This window comes from Schistocerca americana, chromosome 1, assembly GCF_021461395.2.
Source record: "Schistocerca americana isolate TAMUIC-IGC-003095 chromosome 1, iqSchAmer2.1, whole genome shotgun sequence".
Lineage (NCBI taxonomy): Eukaryota > Metazoa > Arthropoda > Insecta > Orthoptera > Acrididae > Schistocerca > Schistocerca americana.
This window is the reverse complement of record NC_060119.1, coordinates 950,987,688-951,006,895: the sequence shown is the minus strand read 5'-3', so window position 1 is coordinate 951,006,895 and position 19,208 is coordinate 950,987,688.

Genomic DNA, 19,208 nt, shown 5'->3' with positions numbered 1-19,208 from the left:
AAAAATCGAAGGGACTTGTAGTGCGAGGAGAAAGAATAAAAAGTACTAATGACGCTAATGATATGACTGTGACATAGGAGAGGGGGAAGAGGTACATGTAATGACGGAGAATACTTTAAGTACGTGTAGAGAGTTCGGAATGACATTGAACATTCCGATACCAAGGTGACACCACTAATATATCACTAAATGGAACGGTATTGGAGCAGGTTCAACCATTCTAGTACTTGAGAAGCTTGGAAACTTCCAGAGGAAATTGTACAGAGGAAGCGAGAGGCGATAGAGACTTAAGGAGGGTTTGCGGAGAAATAGTATCTCACTAATTACACATAGGAAGATGTGTATTTTTTGTATAGAATTTGGTGCCTTTCGTGAAACTTGTATAGTCAAACAGAAAAAGATAAAATTATTAGAAAGTTTTGAAATTTGGTTATAGAGAAGAATGGAGATAACGAAACAGATCGGCAAACTTGGAAATGCGAATGTGTTTAGCATGGTAGGAGAGAAGAATAATTGAATGAGGTTGATACAGAAGACGGAAGGGTACTGGTTGAGACACACATTACGTAGGAACTGTCTACTACTGAGAATCGTGGAAGGAAAAGTAGAAGGAAGAAAATAACGAGTAGAAAGAAAGTTGACAATGCTAAAAGATGTGAAGCGAGGAAGGAGTTACAAGAAAATGTAGGAGGATGCTCACTTCTTCTCAGTCACTTTCATTCACACTAAAGACTGATGTGTGTTTCGACAGTAAAGCCACTGCCAGTTTCTGGAGACAAGAGTTTATAAATATATAAATTTTAAAAAGTAAATGACAGGATAAAAGAAAATTTTTCAATGTCTGCCGTGTGTTTCCTGATTTGCTCACGATATTTATTATGTTCCGGTTGTGTCGGGTTTATTAGAGACTCTTCATCGACTGCGTTTCGGAGGCTGCATTTCCATTCTTTCGTGCAAATTTTCAGCTTCGCAGAAGACTGCGTGTTTCCGAAGGTTTCACAATCCTTGCATATAATCCACCACAGACACGGCAGTCATCGATATTATACTAGGCTAACGTTTTCTGTTACTCTGTTGGAATACACATTAGACAATTAATAACTGTGGCTTTCGTTTTGCTGTAGAGAGGTTCTGCAATATGTGGAAGGTTTGTTTTCCCAACGGTTTTGCGGTGACACCAGTGCGACCGCGACGCCGATGTGCATTATACACAATTGTATTTGTCGTTCTACCAGTGGTCAGTGCATAACGCAAGTACGTGTGCCGCGATAATTATTCGTTGCTTTCTGTAAAAGTCCTATGCTCTGATAGGATTCGGGACGAGACGCAGCTAACAAAATTTTGACAGGTTGTTTATTGTCGTCACTTTAAGCGCAGTGTATACTAAAATAATGAAACTAAAATACAAATAGCCTGCATGCCTGAAATTTATTTAGCGTTGGCATGTTCCATTATCACAACGGCAAAGAATGAAAATTAATGCAAGGTACATTGTCTTGTGTGTGCAGCTTCTCTTATCAGCCATACATATGAGGAACCTGGAAAATATAAACCGATCATACTAGCTTACATGACGTTTAATCACCATGGGCAATTTCATTCGATTTTCGATGACACTTAAACCTTTCAAAGCATGTGAAAATTTCCCCTTGTCATTCGGTACTTGTTATATGTTGACAGAATCTCATTATTGGAAATTCACTGTTCATTAACGTGTTTCGTAATTGCAAACTATACTTGTATGAAAATACGACTTGTGTACCTTTCCCAATCTACGAAACATTTTTGTAATTAAATCATCATTGCATCTTTTAGTTTGTTTCAGCGAGGCATTTTTAGTCGCCTATGATTTTTAAACGACAGTCCTTTAAAAAATTCTCTACGTTGCCTGAGAACAGAAAAAAGTCACATGGTGTCGTATGTGGCTGGGAGTAATTAAAATATTGTTGTTCACCATTAATTTACGAACAAGCAAAGAAAGGTGAGCAAATGCATCATTTTGGTACAAAACCCATTAATTATTTGGCCTCAAATCCTGATGTTTGTTTCTGATTGCTTCAGGCATACGGAGCTGAACATGTACGTAGTACTGCTTATTGATCATTCGATCTTGTGGCATGAAAAATGAAGGAAAATTCTATGGACACAGTGATCATGAGCGTCAAATTGAACTATATTTGTCTAGGCTTCTTCAGGCGTTGGCAAACCAGGAGGATAACAATGGAACATCTACTCCTCAGTTTCGACCTGAAATCAGAAACCCTTGTTTCATCATCTATTATGACACGGTTCTGCACAGTCGTTGAGTTCATCTAGCGACGTGAGTCACTCGAATTCGCCACTGTTTTTGTTCGAGATTAAATAATTCGTGGACAAATTTTGATGTCTCACGTTTCACGCACAAACCACCCAGAAAAATATCGTGGTTTGAGCCAAATGATATGCCAACATCATTACCCAATTCTCTGGCTATTATTTGACGATATTTCTGATGTGTATATCCTGGTCCAGACAGCTGCGTTCCAGCATCGGTTGCTCTTCGGGACCAGGAAGGTTACCAACAGACTCTGAAGTGCCGATGATGTCAATGAAACTGAGGCGCTGCCCCTACCCTCCCATCAGGTACACTTTCCAAACCATAACTGCTAAAATTATTACAGTTTAAGGTTCCGAAGACAGTTTTATTAAACAGCACAAATTTTTAGCTTCCTGGTTCTGTGCTGCACCGGTCAGGTCGCTCGTCGTCTTCATCATATTCACGGTAGAGTTCTAAACGCTTATACCACTGGTTACCAATTCTTTTTCACCTAGGACAGTCAGAAAAAGCAACATTCAGGATTTCTATAGATAATTTATTGCTTTACTATATTCCTGTAGTAAAAAAAATGGCTCTGAGCACTATGGGACTCAACTGCTGAGGTCATAAGTCCCCTAGAACTTAGAACTACTTAAACCTAACTAACCTAAGGACAACACACACATCCATGCCCGAGGCAGGATTCGAACCTGCGACCGGAGCGGTCGCGCGGTTCCAGACTGTAGCGCCAGAACCGCTCAGCCACCAGCGGCCGACCCTGTAGTAAAAGTTAACACACAATCTATGACCCATTTCTATAAAAAAAAAAAAAAAACAAAACAAAAAAAACTCGTTGCTAATGAAATAAGAATCAGGTATATTTAAGACTCCACACGTAGTTTTAAGACCTTATTTACTAACGAAGTAAGGGAAAAAAGTTTGCAGTTGGAGCTAATACAGTGTGTGGTATTACAAAATCACCTTTAAGTATTGAAGTTCTGTTGTATGTCATGTGGTTAGACATTGGCGACATTTCGGCCGAGTGCTGCCCGACTATCGACAGGTGCTGACAGACTGCCGTGCAGATCTACAGGCTGTGATGTCACCTGAGCTCAGTTCATCTACGTACAAGCCATATTTGTCAGACCGGTTTCCATTGTTTGCTCAATTGATAACGGCCGTATTTATAGCGTAATTAATTATTTTTAAATCTATAACTTGTTTACTTGTACTAGCCTAGAAACCGGTAGGCTTTTCTGTGGTAAATATGTCTTTGAAAGCAGTTTAGTGTCCATCTTCCAATGCATGTCCAGCTACTTTCAATCTCTGCACGTAGGTGGTATAGTAGTTTTCTGGAGTTGTAGCTCACTTTGCAAGGTAGACTTGTCATTATGATTTTTGTAGCTTATAGGAAAGAGCAAGTTATGTTACTGTTATACAATCTTCGGTTCTGTTGTTGCACAGCTGCCTCTGCACTTCAGAATTGAAGTATGGTAGGTGATGGAGATATTTAATAGTTCTGTGTTGTGTTGTGATGGTACCTGTTAAAAGAAGAAAGAATTGTTTTAAAAGGCAGGAAGGATGAGTATGATGTATATATTGAAAGGAGAAAAGAATATAAATTTTTCAATAATTTTTATTTTTATTTTATTTTATTTATTTATTTGAAGGGAGGAAGTTTGAGGTAACACTACAGCACTGCGCACCTAATTTTTAGAGATGATTATTGGCCGATACCCTTTTCATGTCATTGTTCGGTATGGCAAGCATAGTATTGTTCCGACCAATGTTATGTGTGGAGACCATTCTCTCTTTTTCAATACATACTTCATTGTAAAATCGTTGTCTTGGAACATCATTTCTTGCGAACAGTTACTCTCCTCAGCCCACTGTTTAAATGTTTATCGTATTACATTACCACATCGCACCATGTGGTATGCAACAGTTTGAATATGTGTTTAGAAATAGAGTAGCTGTCCGCTTGCTGTTTGCTGTTGTACTTTCGAGAAATCTGCTGAAATATTATCAAGACGTGAGGTAAGTGGAAACTTTGATTAGGCCCAGATAATTGTTTTTCTTCAGTTGCTCATTTTAATATACAGACCAATTGTATTCAGATCAGTTATGGTTCGGTTTAAATTAGATTCTGTTTAGTCAAACATCAGCATACGAGTTTTAAGTTGGTTAACAGTGTGTGAACACATAGGTTTGGTAATACGCAAACTTTCATAGAGGTTGAGATAAATTTGTTCCATACCGAAACAAATATAATAGTGGCGAGGTTACATATGTAGACTTTTCTGTCGGGATAGTTGGATAGCTCGTTGTGTTTTTCTTTTCTTTTCCTTTTTTCTTTAGTTCGTAGTAAGATAGTGTTGGCACTGCACTAATTTTGCTGACGTACTTCTTTTTCATATAATTCATTTAAAAATTTGTGTTCAGTTTGTGAAATTTTGTGTCTTTGACGATTATCGATTACGTATTACATAAACTTTTGTCGTAGCTAATATTACAGGTTTTGTGTGGATTTCATTCATTGTTGAGTATTTGCTTGCACAATAGTGAAGTTTTGGATTTGTTTGATTGGTAACTGTAGTGATTTTGTTTTTCCATGTAACAGTCTCTCATTGTGTTTTATACAAGAGAAAACTATATGAAAATCTGTCGTAGCACAAGACAACAGAGGGGGTTACAAAATAACGATTCGGTACGTGCTGAGATAAATAACACTGAGCAATTAGCTACCAATAGCTTACATGAGACTGCAGAAAATGTGATCGGATACACAATTAATAACCAATCTAACGAACAACAATGAAACAGTAAAAACAATGTATAATGAACACTTCTGAAGTCAAGTCGGTGGCGGCAAGTAGCGACAATCTAGCGAAAGCTTACAAAACTCGTCCAAGTAGTGCGAAAGGTCACAGACAAAAAACAAATTCAGGTTTTGTGCCAATGTCTTTTGACCGAACACAACACAAATCACATTTGGTTCCAATTATACAGAATCACAATGTGCGAATCCGGCAAATTTTCAGAATCAGTTCGCCAGATGCTTAAAGAAACACACGACGAAAATAGAGAAGTACAGGAACAGAACAGGAAATCACAGAAAGAAAATTGTATATCACTTAGGGGAAAAATAAAAAAATTACAGGAAGAAAATAGTCACTCACTTCGGAAAGTTAATGAAAATGACGCTCAACCAATAATGAGTACTTTGGCAACTAGATTATGCTGCCCTGAAACAGGACATGGAAAAGCGGAAAGCAAGTAGCATAATGACAAGGGCGAATTGTGAGGCAAAATCAACACTGCAGTTAAGTGTTCTATAGATACACAGATAAAAGAACAGAACGAACAGCTGAACACTACGGTAAAAGAAATTAGCGAACAATTGGAAACTTTGACATTAAACTCTGAAGAACCAAAAGAACAGTTAATCACAATTAAATAAAAGGTGGGTGACCTGACAACGAAGGTGGGAAATCTGTCAACCAGTGCAGATACAAATCTTAATGACACACTGCCAGAACAATTTTCAAAAGCAGCAGGATATCAGTCATCAATATATTTTAAAGACAACCAGAAGAAAATTAACTTGGTAAATTAGCGTTTAGGAACGGCATGAAAGATAAAGTCAACCGTCAGGAAAGAATGCCTAACCGCGACGACGAAAAGGACGAATTTGACCGTTTACATTCATATTCGGAAAACTGTAGTGACCACACAAATTAATGGCGTTTAGGTGATTTTCCATGAGAACAGTACCACACATACAGATACGAAAATGAGTTACCATCGTGGTGCCATAGAGGACAATCTAGTTCACACAGCAAGATAACTTCGATTACAAACACTTGTTGGCGGTATGTAAATTCAATTTTTCCCGTAAATACGGTAACGAAATTCTCCGCCAGGCTTGGACTGATTTTACGTATATCTTTCGCCACTAAATTGGCATCTTGAACACAAATAAGGACATCTCTGCGGTTATTTGAAAAATGAATATGCAACATGAATGCGCTCAGTAGAGAGAAACTGTCAAAGCGTAAATGATTTCTGCCGAGCCTTTTTGTCAGCCTACTGGACGCAGGCCACACAGGATCGGGTAAACCATAGCATTATAAAACTACGAAACTCTGAACTGTCTGACCTCTCTAGCCCAGCAAAATACTTTGAAGATATGGTACATATCAAACTCAAACAGTCCATCAGAGCAAATTGGCAATTGCTCAACAAAATTACCCGCAGATGTAAAGATGACTTCTAAGCAAGTCAAAAACTACTTCTGGAATTGTAGTTGGGCAGTGACAACAGTTTAACGAAAAGACCCCATAATAATCACAATAGAAACTATGACACCCAAGAGGTTTTGTACGGCGTGAAAACATCTGAGATTTACGGAGGTGAGACGATACTCAAAGTCAGATAGTAAGTATGCAGATCTTTATGGACACAGTTCAGGTAGATCGAATCTACAGACATCAGACGAATACAGTAATAAGAATAGGCATAACCAACAGTCACAGTAATCATCATCATTGTTCAGAGTTGACAAATACGGAAAGACAGAAGAAATACTAGAAGTCAGGTCACCAAATCCAAGAGAAAATCAACGACCAGGAAGCAGTACTGGATGAAACTGAAACTAATCGGACACAATATATTTCGCATATATAGAATAATTATATTTACTAAAGTTCTACCCAGATGATAGAACTACATGTCACCTATTTAGAATATATTTCTTTCATTACAGCGCACAGTAACAGTTTGCGATAAACAATGCTATTGCAATGCGTGCCAGAGCGACTATCGTCGCGCGACAGGCAACTTTTGACAATAATCGGGCAACTGTCGTCGTTCAACGGACTTCATTTATCACGCCACAAAAAGGGCGATTTGCTGCCACGACACGTACGCTAAACAAACTGCTACGAACTTCGAAATTTCATCTAGAATCCGAATAAGAATAAATAATTTCTAATAAAATAAACATTGGCAGTATTTTTTAAACCCGTTCTGAGAGGATACACAGGTTACCCGCAATGTGTCAGTCATATAAGAAATATTTTTCGGTTAGACACATTGATTATAATGCAGATAACATTTTCTACCAGTTTGATGAGATACACAGACTGTTAGGATGGTATCACTGTTGTCTAAAAACATAACGAATAGGTATTTTGATAAGAAGTTTTTCAGGATTTATTGTGAAGTAATGAAGTTGTGTTTACTGAAGTGAAATCTTTACTATTGTAGCTATGAGGTGTTCTTTATGTCGAAATAAGTGGTCGAAAACAGAGCAGAGAACTTATTTGAAGCGTGTATTGAGACGAAGATAGATAATATGATTAGTGTTGTAAGAGAACAATGAGATTTATGTTGGTTAAGTATACAAGATCTTAGTGATGACTTTTTTACTTTTCAGCTTTATTCATTGTGTCATCGTACAGGGTAAGATTCTTTTGTATATATATATATTTCTACTAACTTGTGAGACATTGCACACTAACTTTCTTCTATTAGATATGATGTAACGTAATAACATGTATTGCTCTAGCTTAAGGGAATCTCAGGTTGAATTTGCTCTCTTACACTTATTTTACTTATTGAATTTCTTTATAATGAATAATCTCTGCATAATACACTCCTGGAAATGGAAAAAAGAACACATTGACACCGGTGTGTCAGACCCACCATACTTGCTCCGGACACTGCGAGAGGGCTGTACAAGCAATGATCACACGCACGGCACAGCGGACACACCAGGAACCGCGATGTTGGCCGTCGAATGGCGCTAGCTGCGCAGCATTTGTGCACCGCCGCCGTCAGTGTCAGCCAGTTTGCCGTGGCATACGGAGCTCCATCGCAGTCTTTAACACTGGTAGCATGCCGCGACAGCGTGGACGTGAACCGTATGTGCAGTTGACGGACTTTGAGCGAGGGCGTATAGTGGGCATGCGGGAGGCCGGGGGGACGTACCGCCGAATTGCTCAACACGCGGGGCGTGAGGTCTCCACAGTACATCGATGTTGTCGCCAGTGGTCGGCGGAAGGTGCACGTGCCCGTCGACCTGGGACCGGACCGCAGCGACGCACGGATGCACGCCAAGACCGTAGGATCCTACGCAGTGCCGTAGGGGACCGCACCGCCACTTCCCAGCAAATTAGGGACACTGTTGCTCCTGGGGTATCGGCGAGGGCCATTCGCAACCGTCTCCATGAAGCTGGGCTACGGTCCCGCACACCGTTGGGCCGTCTTCCGCTCACGCCCCAACATCGTGCAGCCCGCCTCCAGTGGTGTTGCGACAGGCGTGAATGGAGGGACGAATGGAGACGTGTCGTCTTCAGCGATGAGAGTCGCTTCTGCCTTGGTGCCAATGATGGTCGTATGCGTGTTTGGCGCCGTGCAGGTGAGCGCCACAATCAGGACTGCATACGACCGAGGCACACAGGGCCAACACCCGGCATCATGGTGTGGGGAGCGATCTCCTACACTGGCCGTACACCACTGGTGATCGTCGAGGGGACACTGAATAGTGCACGGTACATCCAAACCGTCATCGAACCCATCGTTCTACCATTCCTAGACCGGCAAGGGAACTTGCTGTTCCAACAGGACAGTGCACGTCCGCATGTATCCCGTGCCACCCAACGTGCTCTAGAAGGTGTAAGTCAACTACCCTGGCCAGCAAGATCTCCGGATCTGTCCCCCATTGAGCATGTTTGGGACTGGATGAAGCGTCGTCTCACGCGGTCTGCACGTCCAGCACGAACGCTGGTCCAACTGAGGCGCCAGGTGGAAATGGCATGGCAAGCCGTTCTACAGGACTACATCCAGCATCTCTACGATCGTCTCCATGGGAGAATAGCAGCCTGCATTGCTGCGAAAGGTGGATATACACTGTACTAGTGCCGACATTGTGCATGCTCTGTTGCCTGTGTCTATGTGCCTGTGGTTCTGTCAGTGTGATTATGTGATGTATCTGACCCCAGGAATGTGTCAATGAAGTTTCCCCTTCCTGGGACAATGAATTCACGGTGTTCTTATTTCAATTTCCAGGAGTGTATGTTACTATAGGAAGCAGCGCCATTAACATAATAATTGTGTTAAGTGTAGTACTGTAGTGAACTTTCATAAGCCATGAAAGATGTGTAAGAAGTCACGAAAGATGCGTAAGGTGGAATCAAAGAGAAAAAGGTAAGGAAAGAACTTGTACAACATACAGCAGCAAAGAAATGGTTACAAAGATTAATTTCAGATGGGATATAGCTATGTAGGCCTAATGTCAGAAATGGTTAGATAGGGGAATGACGACAAATGTTTAAATAAGAAATTGAGCTAAAGAATGTGAACTTACAGGAATGTGTAAAATGTAAGTCAGAAACAAGAAAACAGATAATGTAAACAGTTGTACTGTTCGGAATTTTGTTGAAATTATGGATAAAATAATTAAGAGGTTCACAATTAAAGGATGAAACATAGCTGCAAAGAATGCCAATTACTGACCCTGTTAGGTATAATAATAGACTGAATCATAACAGAAGGTTGTATACATGGAAGAATCCTGGAGATACTAAAAGGTATCAGACAGATTATATAATGGTAAGACAGAGTTTAAGGAACCAGGTTTTAAATTGTAGAACATTTCTAGGGGCAGATGTGGATTCTGACCACAATCTATTGGTTATGAACTGTAGATTAAAACTGAAGAAATTGCAAAAAGGTGGGAATTTAAGGAGATGTGACCCGGATAAACTGACTAAACCAGAGGTTGAACAGAGTTTCAGGGAGAGGATAAAAGAACAATTGACAGGAATGGGGGAAAGAAATACAGTAGAAGACGAATGGGTAGCTCTGAGAGATGAAGTAGTGAAGGCAGCAGAGGATCAAGTAGGTAAAAAGACGAGGGCTAGTTGAAATCCTTGGGTAACAGAAGAAATATCGAATTTAATTGATGAAAGGGGAAAATATAAAAATGCAGTAAATGAAGCAGGCCAAAAGGAATACAAACGTCTCAAAAATGAGATCGACAGGAAGTGCAAAATGGCTAAGCAGGAATGGCTACAGGACAAATGTAAGGATGTGGAGGCTTATCTCACTAGGGGTAAGATATATACTGCCTACAGGAAAATTAAAGAGACCTATGGAGAAAAGAGAGCCACTTGCGTGAATATCAAGAACTCAGGTGGAAACCCAGTTCTAAGCAAAGAGGGGAAAGCAGAAAGGTGGAAGGAGTACATAGAGGGTCTATACAAGGGCGATGTGGACAATATTATGGAAATGGAAGAAGATGTAGATGAAGATGAAATGTGAGATACGATAGTGCGTGAAGAGTTTGACAGAGCACTGAAAGACCCGAGTCGAAACAAGGCAGTGGGAGTAGATAACATTCCATTAGAACTACTGAAGGCCTTGGGAGAGCCAGTCCTGACAAAACTCTTCCATTTGGTTGGCTCTGAGCACTATGGGACTCAACTGCAGAGGTCATTAGTCCCCTTCTTCCATCTGGTGAGCAAGATCTACGAGACAGGCGAAATACCCTCAGACTTCAAGAAGAACATAATAATTCCAATCCCAAAGAAAGCAGGTGTTGACAGATGTTACAATTAGCGAACCATCAGTTTAATAAGTCACAGCTGCAAAATACTAACACGAATTATTGGCAGACGAATGGAAAAACTGATAGAAGCCAACCTCGGGGAAGATCAGTTTGGATTCTGTAGAAATGTTGGAACACGTGAGGCAATACTGACCTTAAGACTTGTCTTAGAAGAAAGATTAAGGAAAGGCAAACCTACGTTTCTAGCATTTGTAGATTTAGAGAAAGCTTTTGACAACGTTGACTGGAATACTCTCTTTCAAATTCTAAAGGTGTCAGGGGTAAAATACAGGGAGCGAAAGACTATTTACAATTTGTACAGAAAGCAGATGGCAGTTATAAGAGTCGAAGGGCATGAAAGGGAAGCTGTGGTTGGGAAGGGATTGAGACAGGGTTGTAGCCTCTCCCCGATGTTATTCAATCTGTATATTGGGCAAGCAGTAAAGAAAACAAAAGAAAAATTTGGAATAGGTATTAAAGTCCAGGGAGAACAATCAAAAACTTTGATGTTCGCCGATGGCGTTGTCATTCTGTCAGAGACAGCAAAGACTTGGAAGAACAGTTGAATGGAATGGACAGTGTCTTGAAAGGAGGATATAAGGTGAACATCAACAAAAGCAAAACAAGGATAATGGAATGTAGTCGAATTAAGTTGGGTGATGCTGAGGGAATTAGATTAGGAAATGAGACACTGAAAGTAGTAGAGGAGTTTTGCCATTTGGGGAGCAAAATAACTGATGATGATCGAAGTAGAGAGGATATAACATGTAGACTGGTAATGGCAAGGAAAGCGTTTTTGAAGAAGAGAAATTTGTTAACATCGAGTATAGATTTAAGTGTCAGGAAGTCGTTTCTGAAAGCATTTGTATGGAGTGTAGCCATGTATGGAAGTGAGACATGGACAATAAATAGTTCGGACAAGAAGAGAATGAAGCTCTCGAAATGCGGTGCTACAGAAGAATGTTGAAGATTAGGTGGGTAGATCACGTAACTAATGAGGAGGTATTCAATAGGATTGGGGAGAAGAGGAGTTTGTGGCACAACTGGACTAGAAGAGGGGATCGGCTGGTAGGACATGTACTGAGGCATCAAGGGATCACAAATTTAGCATTGGAGGACAGCGTGAAGGGTAAAAATCGTAGAGGGAGACCAAGAGCTAAATACACTAAGCAGATTCAGAAGGATGTAGGTTGCAGTAGGTACTGGGAGATGAAGGAGCTTGCACAGGATAGATTAGCATGGAGAGCTGCATCAAACCAGTCTCAGGACTGTAATACCACAACAACAAGAACAATAGACTGACGTTTGATTGACTGACTTTGAGGTGAGCCTTGGTTACTCCCTCATTCATGTTTTTTCCCAATTATATTTTTGTTCTCGTTATTTGTGTGTGTGACCACTATCCTCATGTCTTTATTTCTTGTGTGTGACCACTACTCTTATGGGTCTTTTCCTATCTGACTCTATACTTTTGTACTTCACTCATGTTCACACGAACATATTTACTTGAATAGGTGTAAAATTTTCTGTGGGTTATTTGTACACATAACGACTGTTTCTTATCGTGCCTCTTACTGTACACTGTTTCACATGCTTTACATTTCTGAAGTTCTTGCAATCCATAGAAATGTGTTGTCATCATTACACCACACGTTCACTCCATGTTCAACTATTCCACATATTCAACTCCTGTCTTAATATAGGTAACAGTATATCTTATTTGTAACAAAATGTAACTTATTGGCCATTCTCCACAAATGATTAAGACTTAATATGGCAGAAGAAATATTTCTACTGATCATGTATGGAAATATTTTCTGATAAATGTTGGCGTACTTCACTTGAGCAAATAGTATCTGAATTTCATAATGAACTCTTCGACTCTACAAGATGGCTTCGAAGTGATTAATATATCCACAGTCTGCTTCCAGCAGGTACTCTTACATTTTACTGTTCGTGAATGTGTGACCCTGTCAGCTGAGGAATACGCTTGTAAGGTGGCTATAAATTCGCACCTTACAAGCACTCATCTGCATACTTTGCCATGATTTCCAACCGGATTTAGGTATCGTTTGCTAGGTTGTAAGTCATATATATGAATATTTAAAGAAGACTAACATTGCCACATACACCTTGCAAATAACTGTTAATGCTTATTGCATATAAGGTGACAGAGTATCTTTGTTATTGTAGTGGCACCACTTTTTAGGATAGGGAATGTTTGTTTTACAGGTTGCAGCCAGGTGTGGCCCAGATTGCAGTGAGTTACGCATACCAACAGTTGCGAAGTAGAATAGAGGCCACAGGGCCATCAAATTGCTGAAAGAGTATACTTAGCGTTTCTGCATGTCGCAAATCACAGGCAGAAGGGGCTCACTGGCCAACTTAGCGTGTTATGAGTATGTGATGTGAAGCAGCATGTATGGCAAAACAGAGATGCACTGCCGCGTATAAACAGGTGCAGCTTTCTAACGAGATTCATTCATGTGTGGCAGCTCTCCTGTATGGCTAGGCGTGTCACACCACCAGCTACACACAGCAGCAGATGGGGTGCCAGTATTCCAATTCACAGTGGGTCTCTGGTTCGACCATCTGAGGCTGACCTGGGGTCCGTAGCCAGCCAACGGCGGGCCACTCCTTGGCTCGCTAATGCAGGTAGGCGTCCTGGCTTCCAACACATGCTGGAGGCATCCTGAGACGAGGGGTGCAGATTCGGACACTGGATCGCAGGCGATCGTTTTCGCCACTATCTCAGCCACGCGGGCGAGAAGCACACAGCTGGCCCCTGTGGCACACTCTGAGAAGTGCTGAGTCGACAGGAACACAGACAGCTGAGTCAACTGCTCGCACCCTGATAATGCCACTACTCTGCTGGTGTACAAGGCCGACACACAGTGCGTGGACGGGTCACTGAGGAAGCCATTACACGCCAAGCCATTTTGCAGACTGCAAAGTGGTGTCCTCAGCATTGTGGGACCTGGTGACACAGACTGAGGGGAGCGTAGCAGTGTAGTTGGAAACAATAAATCACTTGGAAAGCTTGTAATGGTCTTAATGTGGTGTCTTCTACCTCTTCCATCTATATTTATTCATCCTGATACATTTGGTGGCAGAAGATGATGCCACTACATTTTTTATCAGAATAGTAGCCGTCATCTGTACAGTATGATGTTTGAGCCCACCAGCTGCATTACATTCACAGGATGTGGTGAGTTTGACCAGTTTTCTTCTTTTTTTTTAAGTGTTGGACGTTTTCTTACTATCATATATGTGTTGTGAGTATGTTTCATGGCAGGCCATTTTAAATGTTTTGCGTAGGCATATTATTATTTTTTTGTTAGAATCGGTGTTAGTGTATTTGGGGCAGTAATGTTTATTATTTTTTTGGTTGCGTTTAATCACTTTTGTATTGGTTTGAGTATGATGTTACCAAGTATGATGATATTGAGGTGTATGGAGTCGGGTTATTCTTGTACCAAAATGTTTTGTTTTAGGACTAACTAGGAACGAAATCAACACAATGGCACAGTCAGGGACGTGAGGTGTGTCAGAACCAGAAACAGTATGGATTTTGTTGGAGAAAGTAGCACAATTGACAGCAGAAAATATGCAGTTGAGAAATGAATTAACATCTAGAAGTGAGTGGGAAACCGCATCTGATCAGTCGTTGTTTCCTAGGGTGCAGGAGATGGAGCCAGCTGCCGCGAGTTTGATTATTTCATTTCCTGGCAAGGCACCTGAGGATGAGTGTTCGTGTCTGAAGGACTTGGAGACTTCAGCGGTGATGAATGGTTTGTCTGATGAGCAGTTGTTACATATAGCCAAGACTAGATTAATGGATGAAGCAAAAACATATGTAAGATGTTCTGAGGCCTTAAGGAAGGCAGGACAGTTCTAGCACTTAAAGGACATGTTTTTACAAAGGTACAAAAAACAGAATAACGCTCGGTACCTTACAGAGAGGTTAAGTACAATGTCAAAGAGACAGAGGGAGACGATGGAGAAATTTGCAGACAGGATAAGGGAAATTAATGAGTATTGTTAGGAGTTGGGTCAGAGCGACGAAGCGAAGCGTTCTGTTGCAGGAGGCCGAGCAAAGGGCAGTGGATGTATTTTTGAGAGGGTTACCAGTGCATATGTCACGGAAAGTGCGTGGAGGGACTACAAAAGATTTGTATGCGGCCATTCAGCTGGCAATTGTGTGTGAGGAAATAGATGTGGCAGCAGGGGTAAGCGAGAGGCAAACAGTGTTTACAGGGGGTGTGAAATGTCTTAAATGTGGTTGTACGGGACATGTGCTGAGGCAATGTACCCAGTCACCGAGGAATAAAGGAAGGGGTGGAATTAGGCAGCGAGGATGATGGAGAAATGCAGATAGGAGAGGTGGGCCAGCGTTAGACGGCAGAGGGGGCCCAAGACCCACCTAAGGGAGCTTCCATTTAATTTCAGTGCTACGAATACGTATGCAGAGGTGGAATTGTCAGTGGTTGAATCCATAGGAAGTAAAATGTTTAAGATTTTGTTGGACACAGCGGTGCAAGTGTCAGTGGCTACTAGAAATACATTGGGACGAAGGAAGCTAGATCCACCACGTTGTAGGTTGCGTGGAGTGGAGGATAAGGAGGTCATGCCTTTGGGGTCGGTGACAGCTGACTTTCGAATATTGAAAGTCCGATTTAATGCATGCATGGAGGTAGTATCATGGGTAACCGAGGGCTACGACATGATCCTAGGAGTACATTTCTTGCATCAACATCATGCCAAAATTTACCTTTGCCAACGAACTGCGGAACGTGTGGAAATGTTATTTCAGCTAGGGGAATCTGTTGTCAATGCAGAGTTGTCGCAAGGAGCTTTCAACTTAATGAACAAACCAACTGAACCGCTTACATTAGCATTAAGGCTTAATTCACATGAGTGTGTGTTTAGTGGCACCGGGAGGTCGCTTTGCATAAGTGTGGGGTCCAATCTACCTGTGGGTACAGTATGTGTTATTGAACCATTGGAAGATTATGAATTTTTGGGGGCATTGGATTGTTTTGTGAAACGTAGTGTACAGGAGGGGAACGACAGGCGAGTAGTTCCCGTGAACATGGATAATTTTAGCGCTCTAGAAACGAATTTGAAGAAAGGAGTCTTAGTAGTATATTTGGATGTGGCAGATGACGAAGACTGGTGTTCGAGTGGTAGGCGAAGCGTGAACTGTGCGGCTGGTCCTGGCGGAGGTTTGAGTCCTCCCTCGGGCATTGGTGTGTGTGTGTTTGTCCTCAGGATAGTTTAGGTTAAGTAGTGTGTAAGCTTAGGGACATGACCTTAGCAGTTAAGTCCCATAAGATTTCACACACGTTTGATCATTTTCGTAGGCAAAGCGATCAACAACCAACAACCAAGCTAATTGCAGGAGATAAGGTTCCACAAACAATGAGATGCGTGAAAAATTGCACATAACGTTCAAATTTATTCCTTCTGAACTATAATTCTATTCGCAGTAAATTTCAGAGACAGTATCCACATATGCAGGTAAGTTCAAGTAAAAAATTATATCACGGTACCACATAAATTTCAGGAGATATGTGGTCAAACTCTGAGGTATTTGAAAAATTGCCGCATCATGTATGACGATTAAATTTCTTACTTCTTTGCTACTATCAATATTCGAAACATATTTCGCAGACTGTATTCACTTATGCCACTGAATTTACGTGCAAAAATATATCGATTTACGACCCTTAGTTCAAGAGACATGACGTCGAAAGCACTGAGATAGGTGAAAAAAATACCGTATCGGGTATGTCGTCTTAATATATTTATTATTCACTACTAAGACACTCCTACTAATGTGTCATGGAAATCGCTGAGACCCGGCTGCCGCTTGTGACAGCTTTCATCTGCGAAGTGCAAGCGGGTTAGGTCAGGGCTTCACAACATATGTGCTTGCGGAGCAAGCTGTGAGCAGCAAGGCGCGAGCATGGAGAGGCGGGAGCACGCTACCCCCACTACCGGACCAGAGCGGAGAGTGGGGAGAGTCACGTGGGGCACACAACAGCTGCCGCCAGTCAATGTAATTCCGCGGCCACCTGCAGGGTTATCACTCACGAATTATTACTGCGACAAATGAAACAAATAAAGGAGAATGTACACGTGCCACATAATTTTATTAGCTTAGTGTATGCCTCTACATTCGTATTAATTTTTGATCTGTTACACAATAAGAGGTGTCACTGAAGTGTGGGATTCTCGGTTATCTTCTAGTTTTTGCCCTTTACACTTGCGTCTATGTTTGAAGTAATTGTTCTTGTGCATTGTAGGCGCAGCTTGCAGTTTAAATTTCGATCAAACAAGCCGTTTCTCAGGCGCGTCTTGTTACATTTAGATGCTGAGAAGAGTTGTTCACAAACATACGTGGAACCGAACATTGATATTATTGTAGCCGCCAGTTTGTGCAAAAGAGGAAATCTATCCTGAGGGAAGTGTCTGCAGAATTCCAAATTGTTTTTCTTGTTCTGAAATTCGTCTCTGTATACTCTGTCACACTGCAGGTCAATAATTTCTAGTTGCTGCTCAGGACGAATCTCTTCAATATTCGCTGAATTTGGAGAGTAGAAAAGATCAAAATCACTGTCTAGCGCTGTCAGATCTTGAAAGAGTTGATCAAATTATTCCTTAAGGGCAACTAAACTATGTGAATAACGTTCACAGTCTTTGTGAACATCTTGCACGAATCATAATTTAGGAAAATGAGCTAGATTTCCTGTTTCCAGCTGACTCACCCAAAGTGTAAATTTCATTTTGAAGGCTCGTATTCGATCTATGTAATGAGTAATTAGCAGATGTTTACCTTGTAGTGAAATGTTCAAAGCATTCTGATGGCTAGTTAAATATGCTAAGAACGAGAGATCACATTTCCATGAAGGCTTTTTCAATTCAGGAACACACATGTTATTTATTTCCAAGAACATATTTATCTAATCTAATAGGCAAAAAAATCGATTTAATAATTCGCCACGACTAAGCCAGCGGACTTCGCTGTAATAAGGCAGACTACCATGCTGGCTTCCTACATCCTCAAGAAAGCTTTTAAATTGCCTGTGTTGTAGCCCATGCTTCCTTATATAATTGGTTGTACGATCAACAACACTCATCACATCTTTTAGAGTGATACTCTTTGCACATAAGTAATCCTGGTGGATCACACAGTGAACGCCCCTTATTTCATCCAGCATGGTCAGTTTTTGCATTTTCTCCTTCAACAGCGCAACTAAACCTGATTTTTTCCCTGTCATAGCTGGTGCATCGTCTGTAGGCACTGAAACTAAGGAATTCCACGACAATCCTATATTTCCAACACTTTCTTCAACACTACTTAAAATATCACCTCTGTTTGTAGTGTTCTTCATGGCTACTACATCGAGGAGCTCCTCCCTCACCTGAAGATCTCTATTAACACCTGTAATAAATATGGCAAGCTACGCTGTTCCAGTGATATCAACAAATTTGTCCAGAGCTAGACAATACGCCATAAAATCTTTACAGATATTTGCAAGCTGGCTCTGGACGTCGTCTGCCATGTCCTGTATGCGACGCATAGTGATCATGTTAGATAATGGCACAGTCCGAAACTGTTCAACTTGAGATGGACACATATATTCCGCTGCAACTACCAAACATTCTTTTATTAAATCGCCATCAGTGAAGGGGCGCAAGGATTTTGCTAAAAGCAAAGCAATTTTGTAACTCACTCTGAGAGCTGCCTCAGTTGATTTTTCCTTCGTCGTCCAGATCTTCTTCTGATTGCCTCCTTTAAAGTTTAATAACTTCCTGTGCACAATCTGGTCCATCACATTTTCCACTTCCGTAGTCTTTCGCGTGGTACAACATATAATGTCGCTGCAAATTAAATTTCCTAAAATAATTCAGCGTTTTGTGACATACTAAACAATTTGCAACACCATATTTTTCTGTAAATAGATACAATTTCTCCCAATGGGGGTTGAGCTGCGAAAGCATGGTTGGGGTTACACAACGGTGACTTGACGTGATTCTTAACCATCGAAGTGACTGTTAGAGCTGATCGTTGTACTTTAAACGTTACACAGTCGGCGCGAATTCAATGGGCACGCTGCTGCCCTATTCAAATGTGCGCCCGCATTTCCCCTCCCTCCCCTCCCACCACTCCCTCCGTACTCCACGATCTTGCAGGTGCTCGCGAGTACGTGCCTGAGCAGACGCGAGTACTTGCGCTCGAAACCGGCCAGTTGTTAAGCCCTGGCTTAGGTGAAAACAACACCCGTCACCACTCCT